Source organism: Aquarana catesbeiana, linkage group LG04 (assembly GCF_042186555.1).
Source record: "Aquarana catesbeiana isolate 2022-GZ linkage group LG04, ASM4218655v1, whole genome shotgun sequence".
Lineage (NCBI taxonomy): Eukaryota > Metazoa > Chordata > Amphibia > Anura > Ranidae > Aquarana > Aquarana catesbeiana.
Window position 1 is genome coordinate 313,345,292 of NC_133327.1, and position 22,528 is coordinate 313,367,819.

At 41.0% G+C, this 22,528-nt stretch overlaps 1 protein-coding gene across 1 annotated transcript in view; it reads right to left on the bottom strand.

Moving 5' to 3' along the window:
- FILIP1 (filamin A interacting protein 1) overlaps positions 1-21,636 on the bottom strand; it is a 234,768-nt gene extending 213,132 nt beyond the window's left edge. The window contains exon 1 of the mRNA XM_073626815.1: positions 21,225-21,636. The gene's annotated coding sequence lies outside the window, so the exon portion shown is untranslated. The remainder of the gene's footprint in view (positions 1-21,224) is intronic.
- Positions 21,637-22,528: the final 892 nt, after the last annotated feature.

A 22,528-nucleotide genomic window follows, 5' to 3' on the forward strand; every position in this document is an offset into this window, starting at 1 on the left:
GGACTAGATGAATGTCTAGGATCACCTGCGCATTGACCAGTAGGACTAACCTGTTCCTTATTGCAGCATGCTTGCTGGAGGGCAGGATTATTATGGACTCCCTGCATAGGAACCATAAATGAAAAAAAACAAAATGGGATTTTTTCAGGTACCAATTTTTCAATTCATGCAACTCATTTTTGATATAATATATATTTTTTTAATTGAATAAAAACCGATATTGAATAATAAAAGGTTATGTACACCACAGTATTTTTAACTACTTCCTATTGGACCCCATCAGTGTGGCATATACAGTATGTTCGTTCAGAAATAATTTCAATCTGCACAATATTTCTTATAAAAAACCAATTTCACATGATGGGATATCCAGTTCTCTACATGTTTCTTAGACCAACAGTCAACTTCTTTAGGAGATATGAGAGTAAAAGGATCTGAAATATATGTTACACCATCGTTATAACCTTTTTATTATTTACTATTATTTTTAATAATTTATTATTTACTGTCCGTTTTAATCAAACTTTGTAAAACAAAATAATTATGGCTTTTTAAGTCAAATAATTAGCTGAATTCATGGGAAAATTGGTACCTGAAAAGTCCCTTTTCATTTTTTTTCATATATGATTATATGATTAAACAAATTAACAGATAAGCGCCATATATAAAGATATACTGTAGGTTAATTGGATCCTGTCTAAATTGCCCTAGTATGTATGAATGTGAGTTAGGGACCTTAGATTGTAAGCTTCTTGAGGGTAGGGACTGGATGTGAATGTACAATGTATATGTAAAGCGCTGTGTAAATTGACGGCGCTATAAAAGTACCTGAAATAAATAAAATAAAATAAAATAAAATATATATATATATATATATATATATATATATATATATATATACACACACACATATATACAATATATACTACTGTATAATATATATATCTATATATATATATACATATATATAGATATATATATATGTATATATATATAGATAGATATATATATATATATATCTATCTATATATATATACATATATATATACAAACAGTACAAAAAAAACACACTTACACCAAATAGATTAAATAAACATATAGCATTATGAATGTGGTAATTCAAAGACAGCAATATAAAGTGTGATCAGGGTCATATTTCCGACATGGTACTTAACAATGGCCAAGGCAACAGATGAGTCAGGGGTAACATTTAAGGCATGATATTTATTAGTTGTGTATTTTTTCTTGACTAGCAACCTCTGACAATGCCCCTTTCACACTGCTGCGACTTAAAAGTCGCACAATTTTACTATGATTTTGACACGATTTCAGGGAATGCCTGTGTAAACTTGTGGTCTATGGACTTCAACTCGCATAGAAGTCGGACCAAAGTAGTACAGGGACTACTCTGAAGTCGGCACGACTTGAAGTTGCACATATATGAATGGTTATCATTGGAAATCATGGGGATCAACTTGTCATGCGACTTTGCAGTCCCAACTCGCAGGACAAGTCGCACAAGTGTGAAAGTGGCATGCCAAAGTCGGATCAGTTAAGACGATGATCCGACTTTGATCCGACTTCAATGATATTCAATGGGCTGAAGTAGGATCAAAGTCGGACAAAAGTAGTGCAGGAACCTTTTTCAAAGTCGGACTGACTTGTGTCAGTTAAGGTGGCTCTCTAATAGGAAACATTAATTTCCAGACGTCATGCGACATGTGCTCACAATGTCGGAGCGTTTGTCGCACAAGTGTGAACCCGGCCTAAATCAGAAGTGCAATAAAGTAGATAGTATACTTCTTTACAGGGCAACAAGCGTCAGTATGACCTTATTGCAGGATCCATTATCAGCTCATGGGATAGAGCTGCAGTAAATATGGGAGGGATCCTGACAGTATTGTTGGGATCCACATGTCTGTCTGATTGACTACCTGGCTCCGGCTTTCAGGGAGCAGCTGAGAGCCGGAGCCAATAGAGAACACTGGATAAGCATAGCAGAGGCAGTGACTGACAATCACTGCCCTTGGGTGCAAGCAGACTAAGAGTTAACTAATCAACATCAGGTAATCACTCAGCTCATGGTCTTTGAAACTGGGTGGGACTGCTACAGTGTCTCATGGATGCTGCAGACAGAGGTGATCATGTATTTTTTTTTTTGTTAACCTGCCCCAAACGTCTCCTTTGATAATGGAAGTTTGGTCATTGGAGTAAAAGAGCTTTTTCTGATGGCAAATATATATATTATAATACAATAGGAAAAATATGGAACCGTAAGCTTGTAAAATATGAGAATCACATAAAAGCACTTTAAAATACAGTAAATACTGTAGCAATAGGGTTGATTTACTAAAATCAGGGATTGCAAAACCTGGTGCAGCTGTGCATGGTAGCCAATCAGCTTCTAACTTCAGATTGTTCAATTAAGCTTTCAGAAAAAAAAAAAAAAAAAACAGGAAGCTGATTGGTTTCAATACAGAGTTGTACTAGGTTTTGCACAGTTTTACTAAACCAACCCCAATGACTTACATAAACCACACTATCCATTTCATCTACAGTGGGGACGGAAAGTATTCAGACCCCCTTAAATTTTTCACTCTTTGTTATATTGCAGCCATTTGCTAAAATCATTTAAGTTCATTTTTTTCCTCATTAATGTACACACAGCACCCCATATTGACAGAAAAACACAGAATTGTTGACATTTTTGCAGATTTATTAAAAAGAAAAACTGAAATCTCACATGGTCCTAAGTATTCAGACCCTTTGCTGTGACACTCATATATTTAATTCAGGTGCTGTCCATTTCTTCTGATCATCCTTGAGATGGTTCTACACCTTCATTTGAGTCCAGCTGTGTTTGATTATACTGTTTGGACTTGATTAGGAAAGCCACACACCTGTTTATATAAGACCTTACAGCTCACAGTGCATGTCAGAGCAAATGAGAATCATGAGGTCAAAGGAACTGCCTGAAGAAAAAAAATTCTGCTGCACTTAAGGTTCCTAAGAGCACAGTGGCCTCCATAATCCTTAAATGGAAGACGTTTGGGACGACTAGAACCCTTCCTAGAGCTGGCCGTCCGGCCAAACTGAGCTATCGGGGGAGAAGAGCCTTGGTGAGAGAGGTAAAGAAGAACCCAAAGTTCACTGTGGCTGAGCTCCAGAGATGCAGTCGGGAGATGGGAGAAAGTTGTAGAAAGTCAACCATCACTGCAGCCCTCCACCAGTCGGGGCTTTATGGCAGAGTGGCCCAACGGAAGCCTCTCCTCAGTGCAAGACACATGAAAGCCCGCATGGAGTTTGCTAAAAAAACACCTGAAGGACTCCAAGATGGTGAGAAATAAGATTCTTTGGTCTGATGAGACCAAGATAGAACTTTTTGGCCTTAATTCTAAGCGGTATGTTTGGAGAAAACCAGGCACTGCTCATCACCTGTCCAATACAGTCCCAACAATGAAGCATGGTGGTGGCAGCATCATGCTGTGGGGGTGTTTTTCAGCTGCAGATGACTGGTTGCAATCGAGGGAAAGATGAATGCGGCCAAGTACAGGGATATCCTGGACGAAAACCTACTCCAGAGTGCTCAGGACCTCAGACTGGGCCGAAGGTTTACCTTCCAACAAGACAATGACGCTAAGCACACAGCTAAAATAACGAAGGAGTGGCTTCACAACAACTCCGTGACTGTTCTTGAATGGTCCAACCAGAGCCCTGATTTAAACCCAATTGAGCATCTCTGGAGAGACCTAAAAATGGCTGTCCACCAACGTTTACCATCCAACCTGAAAGAACTGGAGAGGATCTGCAAGGAGGAATGGCAGAGGATCCCCAAATCCAGGTGTGAAAAACTTGTTGCATCTTTCCCAAAAAGACTCATGGCTGTATTAGATCAAAAGGGTGCGTCTACTAAATACCGAGCAAAGGGTCTGAATACTTAGGCCCATGTGATATTTCAGTTTTTCTTTTTTAATAAATCTGCAAAAATGTCAACAACTATGTGTTTTTCTGTCAATATGGGGTGCTGTGTGTACATTAACCACTTAACAACCGGCCCATAGCCAAATGACGGCTACAGGGCGGTTGTTTAACTTTGGGAGTGCGTCCAGGGACGTCCTCCCAGAATTCGGCTCTCGCGCGCCCCCTAGGGCGCGCACTCGAGAGCATCCGTGACCGCCGGGTCCAGAGGACCCGGCGCATCACGGATCCTGGTAAATGGCCGCTTATCGCGGCCGTTTACCATGTGATCGCGCCGTCAAATGACAGCGCGATCACATGTAAACAAACCGGCGTCTGATGACGCCGGTTCCTCTCCTCCCCTCCTGTGTACCGATCGGTACACTGTGAGCGGAGAGGGGGATGGATGGATGGCTGCAGCGTTGTAGGCTGCATCTGTAGTGCCCACAGCGCTGCACAGAGACATCCAGCCATCCATCCATCCATGCTCAGCCATCCCTCACTGCTCTGCAATGCCCCACAATACTCTGCCATACCCTGCAATACCCCGCAATACTCTGCCATACCCTGCAATGCCCGAAATACCCCGCAATACTCTGCCATACCCTGCAATGCCCCAAAATACCCCGCAATATCCTGCCATACCCTGCAATGCCCCGAAATACCCCGCAATACTCTGCCATACCCTGCAATGCCCCGAAATACTCTGCCATACCCTGCAATACCCCGCAATACTCTGCCATACCCTGAAATACCCCGCAATATTCTGCCATACCCTGCAATACCCCGCAATACTCTGCCATACCCTGTAATACCCCGCAATACTCTGCCATACCCTGCAATGCCCCGAAATACTCTGCCATACCCTGCAATACCCCGCAATACTCTGCCATACCCTGAAATACCCCGCAATATTCTGCCATACCCTGCAATACCCCGCAATACTCTGCCATACCCTGAAATACCCCGCAATATTCTGCCATACCCTGCAATACCCCGCAATACTCTGCCATACCCTGTAATACCCCGCAATACTCTGCCATACCCTGCAATGCCCCGAAATACTCTGCCATACCCTGCAATACCCCGCAATACTCTGCCATACCCTGAAATACCCCGCAATATTCTGCCATACCCTGCAATACCCCGCAATACTCTGCCATACCATGAAATACCCCAAAATACTCTGCCATACCCTGCAATGCCCCAAAATACCTCGCAATACTCTGCCATACCCTGCAATGCCCCGAAATACCCCGCAATAATCTGCAATACCCCGAAATACTCTGCCATACCCTGCAATACCCCGCAATACTCTGCAATACCCCACAATACTCTGCCATACCCTGCAATGCCCCGAAATACCCCGCAATACTCTGCCATACCCTGCAATACCCCGCAATACTCTGCAATACCCCACAATACTCTGCCATACCCTGCAATACCCCACAATACTCTGCAATACCCCGAAATACCCCACAATACTCTGCCATACCCTGCAATACCCCGCAATACTCTGCAATACCCCGCAATACCCCGCAATATTCTGCCATACCCTGCAATACCCCGAAATATCCCGCAATACTCTGCAATACCCCACAATACCCAGCCATACTCTGCAATACTCAGTGATACCCAGCCATACTCTGCAATACTCTGCCATACCCAGCCATGCTCTGCAATACCCCGCAAAAATCTGCAATACTCTGCCATAACCCGCAATACTCTGCCATACCCAGCCATACTCTGTAATACCCCGCAATACCCAGCCATACTCTGCAATACTCGGTGATACCCAGCCATACTCTGCCATACCCAGTCATACTCGGCGATACTCTGCAATACCCAGCCACGCTCAGCCATACTCGGCCATGCTCAGCCATTCTCGGCCATGCTCAGCCATACTCGGCCATGCTCAGCCATACCCAGCCATACCCTGCCATGCTCAGCCATACCCAGCCTCTGTATGTGGCCAGGCTGTGGAAGTCTCACACTTGTGGTATCGCCGTACTCAGGAGGAGTAGAAGAATCTATTTTGGGGTGTCATTTTTGGTATGTACATGCTATGTGTTAGAAATATTGTATAAATGGAAAACTTTGTGTTAAAAAAAAAAAGCGTTTTAACCACTTCCCACCTTCCGTCATACGACGTCCTTGACTTTGTGCGGGGATATCTGAATGATGGGTGCGGCTACAGGCATCATTCAGATATCAGCTTTTTCAGCCGGTGATTTCCTACACCATGAGAATGATCATAGCGGCTGTTACACTGCTTGATCGTTCTTACGGGAGGCGAGAGGGGACATCCCCCCCTCCCACCGGCCTCCGGTGCTTCTACCGACTCACCGCTACGATTGAAGCCAGGATCTTTTTTTTTTTATTTCAGGCACAGCCTAAAAGGTGAGATGTGGGGTCTTATTGACCCCATATCTCACTGTAAAGAGGACCTGTCATGCCATATTCCTATTACAAGGGATGTTTACATTCCTTGTAATAGGAATAAAAGTGATCAAAAAAATTTTTGGGGGGAAAAAAGTGTCAAACTAAAATAAATAAAGTAAAATGAACAATAAAAAAAAAATAAAAAAATTTTAAAGCGCCCCTGTCTGTGTGCTCGCATGCAGAAGCGAACACATAAGTAAGTCCCGCCCACATATGAAAACGGTGTTCAAACCACACATGTGAGGTATCGCTGCGATCGGTAGAGCGAGAGCAATAATTTTGGCTCTAGACCTCCTCTGTAACTCAAAATTTTTAACCAGTAAAAAATTTTAAAGCGTCGCCTATGGGGATTTTTAAGTAGCGAAGTTTGGCGCCATTCCACAAGCGTGTGCAATTTTGAAAGGTGACATGTTAGGTATCTATTTACTCGATGTAACTTCATCTTTCATATTATGCAAAAACATTGGGCTACCCTTACTGTTTTGTTTTTTTTTTTAAGCAAAAAACTGTTTTTTTTCCAAAAAAACGCGTTCGAAAAATTGCTGCACAAATATCGTGCGAGATAAAAAGTTGCAATGACCGCTATTGTATTCTCTAGGGTCTTTGCTAAAAAAACATATATAATGTTTTGGGGTTCTATGTAATTTTCTAGCAAATAAATGATGATTTTTACATGTAGGAGAGAAATGTCAGAATTGGCCTGGGTGCTCCAGAACGCCTGAAGGTGCTCCCCTGCATGTTGGGCCTCTGTATGTGGCTACGTTGTGTAAAAGTCTCACACATGTGGTATCACCGTACCCGGGAGTAATAGTAGAATGTGTTTTGGGGTGTAATTTGTGGTATGCATATGCTGTGTGTGAGAAATAACCTGCTAATATGACAATTTTGTGAAAAAAAAAAAGAAAAAAAAACAAACTTGATTTTGCAAAGAATTGTGGGAAAAAATGACAACTTTAAAAAGCTCACCATGCATCTTTCTAAATAGCTTGGAATGTCTTCTTTCCAAAAAGGGGTCATTTGGGGGGGTATTTGTACTTTTCTGGCATGTTAGGGTCTCAAGAAATGAGATAGGCCATCAGTACTTCAGGTGTGATCAATTTTCAGATATTGGCACCATAGCTTGTGGACGCTATAACTTTCACAAAGACCAAATAATATACACTAATTTGGGTTATTTTTACCAAAGATATGTAGCGGTATAAATTTTGGCCAAAATATATGAAGACAAATTACTAATTTTCAAAATTTTATAACAGAAACCAAGAAAAATGTATTTTTTTACAGATTTTTCGGTCTTTTTTCTTTTATAGCGCAAAAAATAGAGAACCCAGCGGTGATTAAATACCACCAAAAGAAAGCTCTATTTGTGTGAAAAAAAGGACAAAAATTTCATATAGATACAGTGTTGCATGACTGAGTAATTGTCATTCAAAATGTGAGAGCACCAAAAGCTGAAAATTGGTCTGGTTATTAAGGGGGTTTAAGTGCCCAGTGGTCAAGTGGTTAATGAGGAAAAAAAATGAACTTAAATGATTTTAGCAAATGGCTGCAATATAACAAAGAGTGAAAAATTTAAGGGGTCTGAATACTTTCCGTCCCCACTGTATGTCTTTACATCAACAGAGATTTCAATAGCAGAAAAAAACCAGCAATGTTCTGCCTAGTACCAAATCCACCGAGTGATGTTGTATAAAAAGAAAAAAAAGGACACTAGTTCACAGAAGAATTAGAATTCCACTGTTTTTTTTGTTTTAAAAGCTTGCTTTGGAAGACCAGAACCCTTTCCTACTAGAAAAAAAAATGTGCATATGTGCGATACCGCCATAGTTAAACTAGGCTCTTGCAATAATTTAAATATTTGCCTGATGGTTATTACCTAAAAACATATTAAAAATGAGCAGGCGGGAGCCTGAAAAAAACAGCCCCTGTTGTGCATATAGATCTATTTCATTGTAAAATGTATCTTGAATTTAACATGATACTGTATAGATGCTAGGCAATGACTCATAAGCAAATGTATCAAATACCATCTCTGCTCACCCAATGCAAGGGCTTAAATTAATAAAGATGTTTCAGCATAGCCATGCAAACCATCTTTCTAATGCAAATATGTGTGAAAATAAGTAATACCACATGCAAACTTACCATTTATTTTAAGTGAATCTCAGCCTAAAATGAATGGTAAGCATATGGTATATTCAATGTGTAGTGCTAATGGCACTGGCACTTGTTTAACATTTTTCAACATTAAAAAAATATTTTTTTGTTTACTTTTAAACATAAAAAAAACCCTAGTCCACACATTACATTACTTGAACCACATGACATTATCTCATGTGAAGTGCTCCTTGATATACCAATACAGTGTGATCAGCATTGCTGTAATTGACCATGACTGCCCTGGAGAGACAGAAAGAGTAACACATGAATAGGTACTTCCAGCAGCTAACTAATATGGCCGCTTTCATATCCTATTGTCCTAGGTGACTGATTATCTTTGAAAGGCAAGCAACATACACACTAAAGCCTGGTACACACGATATGTTTTTTTTTTATCTGATGTTAGTACAGCGATTTCCCCCACTGAGCTGTTGTGTTCTGACAGGGGGGTGGCCCCCTCCCCCCCCCGCCAAAACACTCTGATCAGTGCTCTCAGCCATTGGCTGAGAGTGCTGATCGAATGGCTGAGAGCACTGATCGGGAGCCAGTCGGTTGCTGGTTATCCAGCATGCACCTCCGACAGAAGCCGGCCAAAAGGCTGGCTTCTTTCGGTGCAGCTAGAACACACATGGGCCGAATGTTGAACGGTTTTTATTGAACCGGCTGATGTCACCCGGCATTTGGCCTGTATGTTTACTTATGATCACCTTTCCCACACTTCTCCTTCCTCGATGTTGCTCTACAATCCTAACACTGTGCAAGCTCTGTGTCGGATAGTGTTGGAACTTACACAGGGTTCATGATATCACACCATCCATTTGGACCTAGTGATTGGCTGCTAGGCCTGAGCACTGCAGGGAGGTCATGTGACCCCCTATTCTCAAAAGTATTAGGTATTTTACATTGGTTCTCTTGGCACAGCAGATTGGTGAAGGTGTGCAGGGAAGGGGAGTGCAAACGAGTCAGGGGATGGTCTTTAAAGTGAAACTAAAAACACCTATCTTGCCAAGGAAGCAGCCATTTAATAGCTTGACAGTTTGGTTGAGAGCGCAACCAATGTGACAGCTACATTCCTGACACGTGCCCAGAATGGAACTGTTTTTTGAAACTGTTAAAACAGTGGGTTTGGTTTCGCTTTAAGGCGACTCTGTCCCTTTGCTCCTAATGGGAAAGTGACAGATGAAAGATTACTATATTTAGAGAGAGTCTAAGCCTCGTGGCTTCCCATTGCCCTCCCCATTGCCCTCTTAACAGAGAAATACAGTCAGTGAATGAACTAGTGAATGAACAAAGCTTTTTTTTCCCATGGGCTATAAACCCTTGCAAGTCCACCTTCTCTCTGGAGGATTGAAGTGCTGTCTAATGCATGCTGCAATTTTGGGATACAGTCATCTTCTGATCTAAAGCCTGTGTTGGGGTTACAGGCAGGATGGGAGAGAGAGTAGGACAGTGGGGTTTACATATACTATAGCTAAAGATATCTCCTAAGATTACCTCCCCCTAACCCTCCCTCTAATGAGAGAGAGAGAGAGAGAGAGAGAGACTGAAAGAGAGAGAGAGACTCTGACTATAGTTTCCCACATGCAAATGGTCAGAAAAGATTTCCCTTTGAAAATGCTTGTAAACAAAAACATTCATTAACGCCCCTAAACGCGGCATATAATGTGGCAAAACTGACATATTTTAATGTCGGTTACTAGCTGTCAAGTTACAACGTTCAGAAGAGGTTTTCAAATGTCCCGTGTACATGAAGCCTTACATGTATATTACATGTATATCTGCTGTCTTCAGCTTTATATATTCTTTAGAAAGTGCACATCATGTTAGAGATTTTCTCTTCATGTTCAGCACTGGGAGTGTAGTCTTGGTATACAGCCAAGACAGCTGATTGGAGGAAAGGCATACACCCCCTCTCCACATAGGCAGAGACTTGCAGTGCTGTGCTGTGACAAGTCAAGCTCTCTGCTAATCTACGTATTTATAGCAACCTCCTTCAACACAAATTTCAGGCTGGTTTTATCTTGGTTGAAGGAGAATTTGTCAGAAGTTATCATGCTGATAACAGAGCAACCAAACAGTAGAGACAAATGGGACTCAGGGCTTTGGAGAGAGATAAGAAAACACTACAGATATATGTGCTTAGGTCAAATTTCATGAATCAGGTTTACATCTACTTTAAGCACTCTCCCTAAGTTAACCTTAACCTAACAGTTAAAATAAACTCCTGATCCTATCACTAACCTAACGTTAAAATATAATTCCTTACATTAAAGTAACCCTTGTAACAAAATACTTACATTAGCCTGCTATGGTAAAATCTGCAACAAAAGATAATAGCAGTAAAGACTAGGTGCCTATTTCCTGGCTTTGAAAACAAATGACCTGATTGTGGGTGCCTTGCTTTTTAACTATTCAGCGCTGATCAATTTTAAGTAAATATGATGAGTCATGTGATCAGGTTTAGAGGTGTAGGAGGTCTAAATCATTAGAACTTTGCTGTATGGATAACTTATTGGCTAAGAATCAATCTTACTCTCCAATAACTGGTAACAATCTTTAGAAACAACAATTTCATTCTACACATTTTAGAGGGACCATGTGAGGTCACAAAGTGTTATAAATTTACAGAGCTATAATAGGTCCCTGCTCTCAGTGTTGCAACAATTATTCCTTGTTTGATACCAAGCATAAAATCACTGGTGGGAAAGCATTATTGATTGTGCAGCAAAATGTAAAAATAATCCAATATGTTGATTCACAACTACAAATACACTATATTACCAAATGTATTGGAACGCCTGCCTTTACACGCACATGAACTTTAATGGCATCCCAGTCTTAGTCCTTAGGGTTCAATATTGAGTTGGCCCACCCTTTGCAGCTATAACAGCTTAAAATCTTCTGGGAAGGCTCTCCACAAGGTTTAGGAGTGTGTCTATGGGAATGTTTGACCATTCTTCCAGAAGCGCATTTGTGAGGTCAGGCACTGATCTTGGACAAGAAGGCCTGTCTTGCAGTCTCTGCTCTAATTCATCTCAAATGAGTTCTATCGGGTTGAGGTCAGGACTCTATGCAGACCAGTCAAGTTGGTCCACCCCAAACTCCCTCATCCATGTCTTTATGGACCTTGCTTTGTGCACTGATCCAAACCATTTGGTGGAGGGGGAATTATGCTGGGAGGTTGTTTTTCAGGGACTGGGCTTGGCCCCTTAGTTCCAGTGGAGGGAATTTTTTTAAGGCGTCAGTATACCAAGACATTTTGGATATTTTCATGCTCCTAACTTTGTGGGAACAGTTTGGAGATGGCCCCTTCCTGTTCCAACATGACTGCTCACCAGTACACAGAGCAAGGTCCATAAAGACACGGATGAGCAATTTTGGGGTGGAGGAACTTGACTGACCTGCACAGAGTCATGACCTCAACCCGATAGAACACCTTTGGGATGAATTAGAGCAGAAACTGCGAGCCAGGCCTTCTTGTCCACATTAGTGCGTGACCACACAAATGCGCTTCTGGAAGAACAGTCAAACATTCCCATAGATACACTCTTAAACCTTGTGGACAGCCTTCCCAGAGGAGTTGAAGCTGTTAAAGCTGCAAAGGGTGGGCCAACTCAATATTGAACCCTATGGATTAAGACTGGGATGCCATTAAAGTTCATGTGCGTGTCCCAATACGTTTGGTAATATAGTGTATGTAAAATAAATCACCAAAAAATTTTTGTAAGCATGAGAATACATTCAAAGTCTGGTTTTCTTATCATATAAATGCACTTTTAACTTTTGTGAATATTTAAATATTAATTAAACCACTCAACTCTTTGGTCATTGACTAACAGCCATATCCCTTGGCACCTGTTATATAACTTTTCTGCACACTTATCTAGCAGCAGTATGGTAAGGATTCCTATGTGGTCATGTCTGGAATGTGAAAGCAAAAACACATTATGAGAGCAGCACTTAGAAGAGCAAAATTCTTCATTGCCTTGCATTACTCTCAGTGAGCACATAATAACATAATGGTACAATAGCAAGTTTTTTAAAATGCAGAGTGGTTTGGAATTATATGCTAAGTGTTTCCCAATGGATGGATCCACTTCATTTTGCCAAAGTCAATTTGTTATTACATTCATAGGAAGAAAGGATACTCCCTTCAACAATGCTTGTCTGTCATTTTTCTTTAACAAGCAATGATACATGTTTTGTATTATGTATTAGGAAAGGCATAATATTTGGTTTCTTGGCAACACTTAAATGCTAAATGTGTAGGTATAATTTACTTTATGTTTGCAGAATATTGCAATTTAATTCTCATACCTTTATTTTTGAATGTACAACCAACCTGTGAACAAGAGAGCTGTTTTTGTTTATACTATGACGTCAGCTTCATTAAAGTGATACTAAGCACACACTGTTTTATTTACATTATCCCTTCTCTTTCTGTATGTGGATAATGGCACTGTAATAATTTTATTAAAAAAACATCTAAGTACCTTCTATTCTAAGCAATATACATCTGTGATATAACCCAGCTCTTTCCCAGCCTGTCTGTATGGAAACAGTGGCAAGAGGAGCTTCTAGTCCTCTAGTGCTGGTCAGATGTTAAAAAAAAAAACACAGCCTTTGGAATATGGAGTAAGAATAAATAATATTAATAAAACTATAAAATTTAAGTTGTCATACAAATATATATTTAAAATCAAATATTTATTATTTATTGGCAATAACATGGTGTGGGCGGATTTCTGCCAGTCACAGGCTGTGACATGCACCTCCGCCTGTGTCTTAGAATAACAGGGAGGCAAAGACTTCATCAATCAACATGTAATATCCCACCCCCATTGTGTTTAGCTTGTTAATGGGCATGGAGGAGGAGGGAGGGAGTGGGCTGTCATTTTCTACTGTGTATACACCCTCATGTGTGACTCTATAGTCACATGGGCTGCTCAGATGTGACAGGGAGGAAATGCTAACAGTAGAAATACACTGACAAGTAAGCATGTGCACTAGCTCCCAACACTGCTCTGCAAAAATGCAGTGGGGACATGGACAGGAGGAGGAGATAGAGGACAGCAGGATCAACCAGTTTTTTTGTTTTTTTTTTGCAGAATACAGTAAACAAATCTCATAGTGACTGAGTAAGTATGAACAGCATGTAATATAGCATTTATTGATATTTTTTATGATGTGGGTTTAATGACACTTTAAATGCTCAAACAAATGGGATGTACTTTTCGAAAGTTTAGAGTTGGCTTTATGTAAGTTGTAATGTATTGTCTAAGAATGCATATGGATGCCAATTGAAGCACATATTTCATAATGATGCTCTAATTTGATCATGTTAATGTTACTGTTACCAACAATACCATCACACGACCAACCTTTCAGGTCCCCCAAAGCCCAGGGAAGCCCTAATCCCATGCCAGAACTAGTTCAATAGCAAGTGCTTTTGAGTAGGGATGAAGTTCAGGTTGGCTCTTACCATGGGTTCATAGGGAGTTTTGCAGGTTTGAGGTTTGAGGTTCTTCGCCCTTTTTTTTCAAAATCATAATGCATGGCATTGCCTTTGAACTATGTCCAGCAGGCTGAGAATTGCTAATAAGGGGACTTTAGGATAAGCCATCAAAATCACTATAAAAGGGAGGGGGAAGGAGCAGTCATAAAGTCAGTGTATTGAAAGTTGCCTTTAGGGAAATGAAAAAAGGTAAAGCTGACAAACTGCATAGGAAGAAAATAGAATCAATTAGCAAACTGTACTTTAATTCTGATTGATAGCTGTCTGGGCAATCAACAAATTTGCTGCCTTTTTTTTATTTTTAATAATGGGATTTTTTTGTCTTTATTTAACTTATTTTGGAGGCTTATTGTTTTTTACTTTGTGTTAACAGGGCCTTTTTAAATTTGGGTTGTTCAAAGCTGAGCATTCGCCTGCTAATAATCCTCTCTTCTTAATGCTGCATTTTGTACACACCACAAACCTGCATCATTTAAAGAAAAATAAACTAAGTGCAAGAACAATGTGCACCTAAACCACCTCACATTATATCAGTCACATTCATTGCACCCCCCCATCCCCATAGTTAAAATAAAGGTTAGGCACATTGAGTGGGCCTATTATCCCTGAAATAAAATGGTTCTTCTACTGACCAATTTTACATAGCTGTGTCCTGGGTAGTACCTTAATTCTTGTAGTAAAATCCCTGTCTGTGTTTTTTGGGGGGGCCTGTCTGCCTGAGCCCCATCTTAATCCAGCAATATTGCACGAGAGATTCAGCTGTCTGGGACTCTCCCTCCTCATTAGCTGAGACAGCAGTGAAGTGCCATTGGCTCCCGTTGCTGCCAATCAAAGTCAGTGAGCCAATAAGGAGAGAGGGGGCAGGGCCAGGCCGCGGCTCCGTGTCTGAATGGACACAGGGAGCTGCGGTTGGGGTGCTCCTATAGCAAGCTGCTTGCTGTGGGGGCACTCAACAGGACGAAGGGGCCAAAGAGGGACCTGAAAAAAGGAGGATCTGGGCTGCTCTGTGCAAAACCATTACACAGAGCAGGTAAGTATAACATGTTTGATATTTTTAACAAAAAAAATCAAGACTTTAGTATCACTTTAAGCTTTGTAATTTTAAGCTAGAAACGGATGTGTTTCTATGCACAGCTGCTCCAAATTCTTTATGCTCCAGTTTTAGTAAATTCCCCTCTTAGTCTCTAGTAAATTTGGGCTTTACCTTACGCATTAAAATTATCTGGCAGCTGGCCAGTTTTACTTATTTATGTCACCTGCAGTCCTTTAATAAAAGGAAATAATAATAATAAAAAATTTACAAAGTTTATTACACAAATATATAAAATGACTAACAAAAAGACATTAATATAATTTCATTATGATCACATCACATCATCAGTATCCACATATCAAGCATGTAAATACAACATAACACCCATAATTGGTTGAAGCATGTAATGAACAGTTCATGAAGGCTTAAGGCTCTCTATGCGTTTCATGGGGCAGCGCACGCTTCTTCAGGAGCCAGCCCAGAAATAATTTTTTGTATGGGTATATGTCAATGTTGACCGAATCAAAAATGAACAAAATAGTGTAGATCACTTGGCATGTGTGTATTGGCAACAGGATCACAATACTATGGAAAGAAATCCATAGAGATGGTTCCAACCAAGAGCTGATGGTATAGGAGGGACCCGGGGGCAGATAACAAAAAAGTTGCAAAAAGCCCCTGCAAGGAGGTGGCTGGCCACAAAGAGGGAGCAGCACCACAACCACTTAACAGCATGCAAATAAGATCCTCCAACTCCCCCAATCTCTTGCCAGGCTTTCCTGTTATACCTCCTCCCTCCCGTCCTCTCCTTCTCCTCTCAGATAACCTTGGGTATAGTAGTTTTTTCACCCAGCAATGGTAATGGCTCCCCTATTGCCCAAACTACATTTCCCAGAATTCTGTGTTATAAGTTCAAACCCAACAATAAGCATATCTGTTGTTGCCAACTTGTGGGAAAAAAAAGACTCCTGCATAGTTTAGTAACATTAATTCTGGTTACGCTAACCTGAAATCTTTTTGGATTCATGCCTTCGTTAGTATCTGCACTTCCTTTCTGATTGACCACTTAAGCCCCGGACCATTTGGCTGGCCAAAGACCAGAGCACTTTTTGCCATTCGGCACTGCATCGCTTTAACTGACAATTGCGCGGTCGTGCGGCGTGGCTCCCAAACAAAATTGATGTCCTTTTTTTTCGCACAAATAGAGCTTTCTTTTGGTGGTATTTGATCACCTCTGCGGTTTTTATTTTTTGCGCTATAAACAAAAAAATAGCGAAAATTTTGAAAAAAAGGCTATATTTATTTACTTTTTGCTATAATAAATATCCCCAGACTATTGCGGCTATATAAATGCTGTATAATAATAACAATAATATTTACACTGTTGACTGAAAGAACAGGAAATCAGTTGAAACCTGCAGAACTGACAATTCATTCAGCTGTTAAAGGTTATCAGTTGCAGTTGCTTATGCCCCACACTCAGTGTGATAAAATCACAGGTATGTGGGCTGGTATTATGACCAACAGTTCCACTACAGTTTGCTCTGTCTTCCCAGTCTTTACGCCATATATGAAATATAACAATTTTAACCACTTTAATAAATGGCACTTATACCCCCTCCCTGCCCAGACCAATTTTCAGCTTTCAGCACTCTCACGATTTGAATGACAATTACTCAGTCATGCAACACTGTACCTAAACAAAATTTTTATCGTTTTTTTTATTCACACAAATAGAGATATCTTTTGGTGGTATTTAGTCACCACTGGGTTTTTTTTTTTTTTTTTTTAAAAGAGCAAACATTTTGAAAAAAAAAGCTATTTTTAGTTTCTATTATAAAATTTTGCAAATAAGTAATTTTTGTTCATAAATTTGGGCCAAAATTTATACTGCTATATACATTGGTAAAAATAACCCAAATTAGTGTATATTATTTGGTCTGTGTGAAAGTTATAGAGTCTACAAGCTATGGTGCAAATCATTAAAAACTGATCACACCTGATGTACTGACGGCCTCATTTCTTGAGGGCCTAAAATGTCAGGACAGTACAAATACCCCCCCAATGAGTTTTTGGAATGTAGAAAGTCCAAGGTATTTAGTAAGAGGCATCGAGAGTTTTTTAAAGTTTTTTTAAGTAATTTTTTTCCCACAATTCTTAGGTAAATAAAAAAATGATTTTTTTTTTTTTTTACACACAATTGTCATAACACACTCTCACACACAGCATAAGCATACTTCCAATTACACCCCAAAATACATTCTTCTACTCCTCCTGAGTATGGTGATACCACATATGTGAGACCTTTCCACCTGGCCACATACAGAGGCCCAACATGCAGGGAACACCATGAGGTGTTCTAGGAGCATAAATTATACATCTAATTTTATTCCTACCTATCACACTTTTGAAGGTCCTGGAACAACATGACAGTGGAATTACCCACAAAATGACTCCAATTTGGAAAGCAAACACCCCAAGGTATATATTTTGAGGCATAATGAGTCTTTTGAATACGTCATCGTTTTCCAAAAGTTTTTGGAAACCGTGGAAAGAAAATGAAAACTTATTTTTTTACACAAAGTTGGCAATTTATAAGATTTTTCTAACACATAGCATGTACATAGCAGAAATTACACCCCAAAATACATTCTGCTACTCCTCTTGAGTATGGCAATACCACATGTGTGAGACTTTTGCACAGCCTAGCCACATAAGGAGGCCCAACATACAGGGAGCACCGTCAGGTGTTCTAGGAGAATAAATTACATATTAAGTTTCCTGACAACCTATCACACTTTTGAAGGTTCTGGAGCACCAGGAGAATGGAATTATGCACAAAATGACCCCATTTTAAAAAGCAAACACCCCAACATATATTCTATGGGGCGTGGGCTGGTGACAGGTACTCGGGTACTCTGATGAGCTGGTGAAAGGTACTCGGGTACTCTGATGGGCTGGTGACAGGTACCCAGGTATTCAGATGGGCTGGTGACAAGTACTCTTATGGGCTGGTGACAGGTACTCTGATGCTGGTGACAGGTACTCTGGTGGGCTGTGGCAGGTACTCTGATGCTAGTGACAGGTACTCTGGGGCTAGTGACAAGTACTCTGGGGCTAGTGACAGGTACTCTGGGGCTGGTGACAGGTACTCTGATGGGCTGTGACAGGTACTCTGATGGGCTGTGACAGGTACTCTGAGGCTGGTGACAGGTCGTCTGATGGGCTGGTGACAGGTCCTCTTTATTTGTGGGGCAATCGGGGGAACATCACTGTACTGCAGCACATCTTTCTTCCTCACACACTGAGAAGGAGAACCCGGTTTACAGTTGTGACCGGCTGTGGTGACAGGTACTTGGGTACTCTGATGGGCTGGTGACAGTTACTCGGGTACTCTGATGAGTTGGTGACAGGTACTTTGATGGGCTGGTGACAGGTACTCTGGGGCTGGTGACAGGTACTCTGATGCTGGTGACAGGTACTCTGATGCTAGTGACAGGTACTCTGAGGCTGGTGATAGGTATACAATGGGGCTGGTGACAGGTACTGTGATGGGCTGTGACAGATACTCTGAAGGGCTGAGATAGGTACTCTGATGCTGGTGACAGGTACTCTGATGCTGGTGACAGGTACTCTGGGTCGGGTGACAGGTACTCTTGTGGGCTGTGACAGGTACTCTGAAGGACTGAGATAGGTACTCTGATGCTGGTTACAGGTACTCTGACGCTGGTGACAGGTACTATGGGGCTGGTGACAGGTACTTTGGGTCGGGTGACAGGTACTCTTGTGGGCTGTGACAGGTACTCTGATGGGCTGTGACAGGTACTCTGATGGGCTGGTGACAGGTCCTCTTTATTTGTGGTGCAATCGGGGCACATCACTGTACTGCAGCACATTTTTCTTCCAGGTTTCCTCCTCACACACTGAGAAGGAGAACCCGGAAACGGCACTACAGCTGTTTGTTGACATTTGTGACCGGCTGTGATTGGATACAGCCGGTCACGTGGTAAAGAGCTAAATTAATTGGCTCTTTACCCTGATCGGGGATGGGCTGTGCCGAGGGGCACGCCTTATCCCCGATCGGCGCGCATTAGCGGCGATTACAAGCACAGCACATGTCACTGGCTGTGACTGGATACAGCCGGTCACATGGTAAAGAGCCAATTTCATTGGCTCTTTATCCTGATCGGGGATGGGCTGTGTCCGAGGGACACGCCTCATTCCCGATCTCCGCACTGCACACCCCCGGGGGCGCGAACGAGCTGCGATTACAAGCACAGCACATGTCCCTGACTGTGATTGGACACAGCCGGTCATGTGGTAAAGAGCCATTGTTATTGGCTCTTTACCCTCATCGGGATTGGCTGTGTTCGAGGGACATGCCTAATCCTCAATCGCCGCATGGTGGGCCCCCGGGGGCCCGCAGGACCAGCGAGGACCGGAGGATGTCATATGACGTCCACCAGGAGGGAGATGTTCCTGCCGGCGTCATTTTACCATGGCCCGGTATGGAAGTGGTTAAAGAATAACTCCAGTTTTGTTGAGAAAGGAAAACATTCCCCTCGGGGTGATCTATGTACAGTGCATGGATTTTACCAAACTTTGTTGCAGATTCCTACCTTTTGTTATTCTGAAGAAATAGCTGTTTGCTTGTCGGTGTCCAAGTGGATGTGAATGGGAGTGATTCATAATTATCGATCAGCTGCTGCACTTGTAGGGTTCTAATGAGGAAAGTGCCCCTTGAGATGTGATTTCCCTTTGGAAGCATCTCACCAAAAATGATATTTTTGTTGCATGGGGTGCCAAAAATATGACCTACTTCCAAAGTCCATAATCCCATTAGGCCATGGGAGCAAGCAAGAGAGGGTGGCTACATTCCTACAGTGCGACTTTAGAGAATGAACGCAGTCACCCCCCAACAGGAAGTATACAGTATATATACATGTACACACAAAAAATGGTGAGCTGCACCTATTCCATTTTAGGCGGTCCGTGCGCTTTCAATTAGTGGGCTCCCATGCACTGCCAAACATGTAACTCCAAATAGATGGATGAGGCACTGGTACTCTTGATCTTTTTTTTTAATTTACTCTTGTATAACACAAGGAACATTAGGGGCAAACAACTGTTTTGGGCATCCCACTGAATTTTAGAAAGGGTAGGGATGCCCGAAACAGTCATTCAAATTTTCTTTGTGCTATACAAGATTAAATTGGGCGGCACAGTGGTGTAGTGGGTAGCACTCTTGCCTAGCAGTAAAAAGGGGTCGCTGGTTTGAATTCAAACAACGACACTACCTTTCTGGAGTTTGCATGTTCTCCCTTGGCCTGCATGGGTTTCCTCCGGGTACTCTGGTTTCCTCTCACACTCCAAAGACATGCTGGTAGGTTAATTGGCTTCTGTCTAAATTGTCCTTAGTATATGAATGTGAGTTAGGGACCTTAGATTGTAAGCTCCTTGAGGGTAGGGACTGATGTGAATGTACAATGTATATGTAAAAGCGCTGCGTTAAGTGACGGCGCTATATAAGTACCTTAAATAATAATAATAATGATAAGAATAATAATAAGAATGAGCAAGAGAGAGTACCTGTGCCTCATATTGTCTATTTATATATATATACATATATATATATATATATATATATATATATATATATATATATATATATATATACATAAATATTTAAAATAAATAAATAAATAAATATATATATATGTGGACAGCACTTGTAAGTACTGCAGTGAATGCCAACAACCAGAGTCCTGCCCTCCAGGTACAATATGTAGAAAAATGTCCAAAGGTGGCTGTAGTATATCAGAAATGTATTAAAAAGTAAAAAAAAAAAAAAAAAAAATACAACAATTTGTCAATATCTTGTAATGTTTTGATGTTTTCAATAAATATGTTGCAATCCCCCATTGGACATATATATATGTATACTGTATCTATGAATATATATATATATATATATATATATATATATATATATATATATATATATGCACACACATTTCTTTAGATAATTGAAATACATTGATATCAATAATTAATAAAATATATACAAAATAAAATATCTGCGTATTTGATATTAAAGTAAAAATTTGATTGCCTTACCTGGCAGTTTAAACAGAGACCAGAGATGAGTTTGTGACAACAGCGGTTTGGTGAATTTGGGTTCTGGTGACTTTTCTTGAAAAGCAGAGAATGTCTGTCAGAGGGAAGAGTAAACCTGTGTGCTATTTTCCATTGACAGGGTATCCAGCAGACAGCCTACACCGCTCTATCAGCTGCTAAGCTGATCTTGTCCAGTAAATGTAGATATCCCAGTCAGTAAAGGAGGAGGTCACACATGCTCCCACCCAGTGTTTTTGGATGAAAGATTTTTTTTTTCCCCACCTCAACTGTTGCTAGGTGTTGTTGCAGCTTGGCGGTATGGTTCTGAGATAATGTTTCCTCTCTTTTGGGCTCCTCAGGCTCTGTTAGACTGCAGACTTTGTTGAACAGTCTCTGGTGTGCTAAATTTAACTGGTGTTCTCAGCCAGTCAGGCTTGTCAACAGCTGAGCAGCCTGTAGCATTCTTGTTGCTGTTGTAAAACAGCTCCAAGTTATCTGTGGACTCCCTGTGATACTGCCCAGTGAGCTCACTCACAGTCTTCAAGGAACTATTATTATAACAAAGCACAGTCACGTTATCCCTATCTTTAACATGTTCCCTGTTAACAGAGCCTAGGAGCATAGCTCACAGGTTATTTCATGACTCGCTCATGTCAAGTGTCAAATGATTCATTGACACCCTATTGAATTTAATAAGATACTACAAAAGGTTCATTCTATGCCAAACATGCATGACAATCTGTGAAAAAAATTGCTTTAAAAATCATTTTATTAAAGGCATCCTTTGTAAACTAAACCGGTTTGACGTATGTAATCATATGAATGGGTCTTGATGCTTTAAGGCCCAACTCCAGGGGTATCAAAAAATCTTCACTTACTCAATAGTTTAGGGGTAGAAGAATGGGGACAAATACTTACCGTATTCCTCACATCAATGGGGTCCCTCCATGGCTACAACTGGTCCCTCTCAACTGCCTCTTAAAAGCCCCCAACCCTTTCCAAAAACGCAAGGGCACAACAATGCATCAATGTGAATATGTTCTATAGGAACCCATATTAAAAAAAAAAATCCCTGCATTTCTGCAAAATGCAAACAGCATCGAAAAACGTGAATGTGTGTGAATCTAGCCTAAAGCGTGTTTCCACTTTTGCAGTCACATTTGAGAAAACCCCACTATATGTTTGCTAAGTGTTCCCATTCACACCTGTTTTTTTATTAATTTTTTTATATTTCTTACCTTTTGGATGTTTCCAGGAGGAGGTGTCCTGACTGACTGCGAGGTCTTTTAAATGTTAGAATGAGG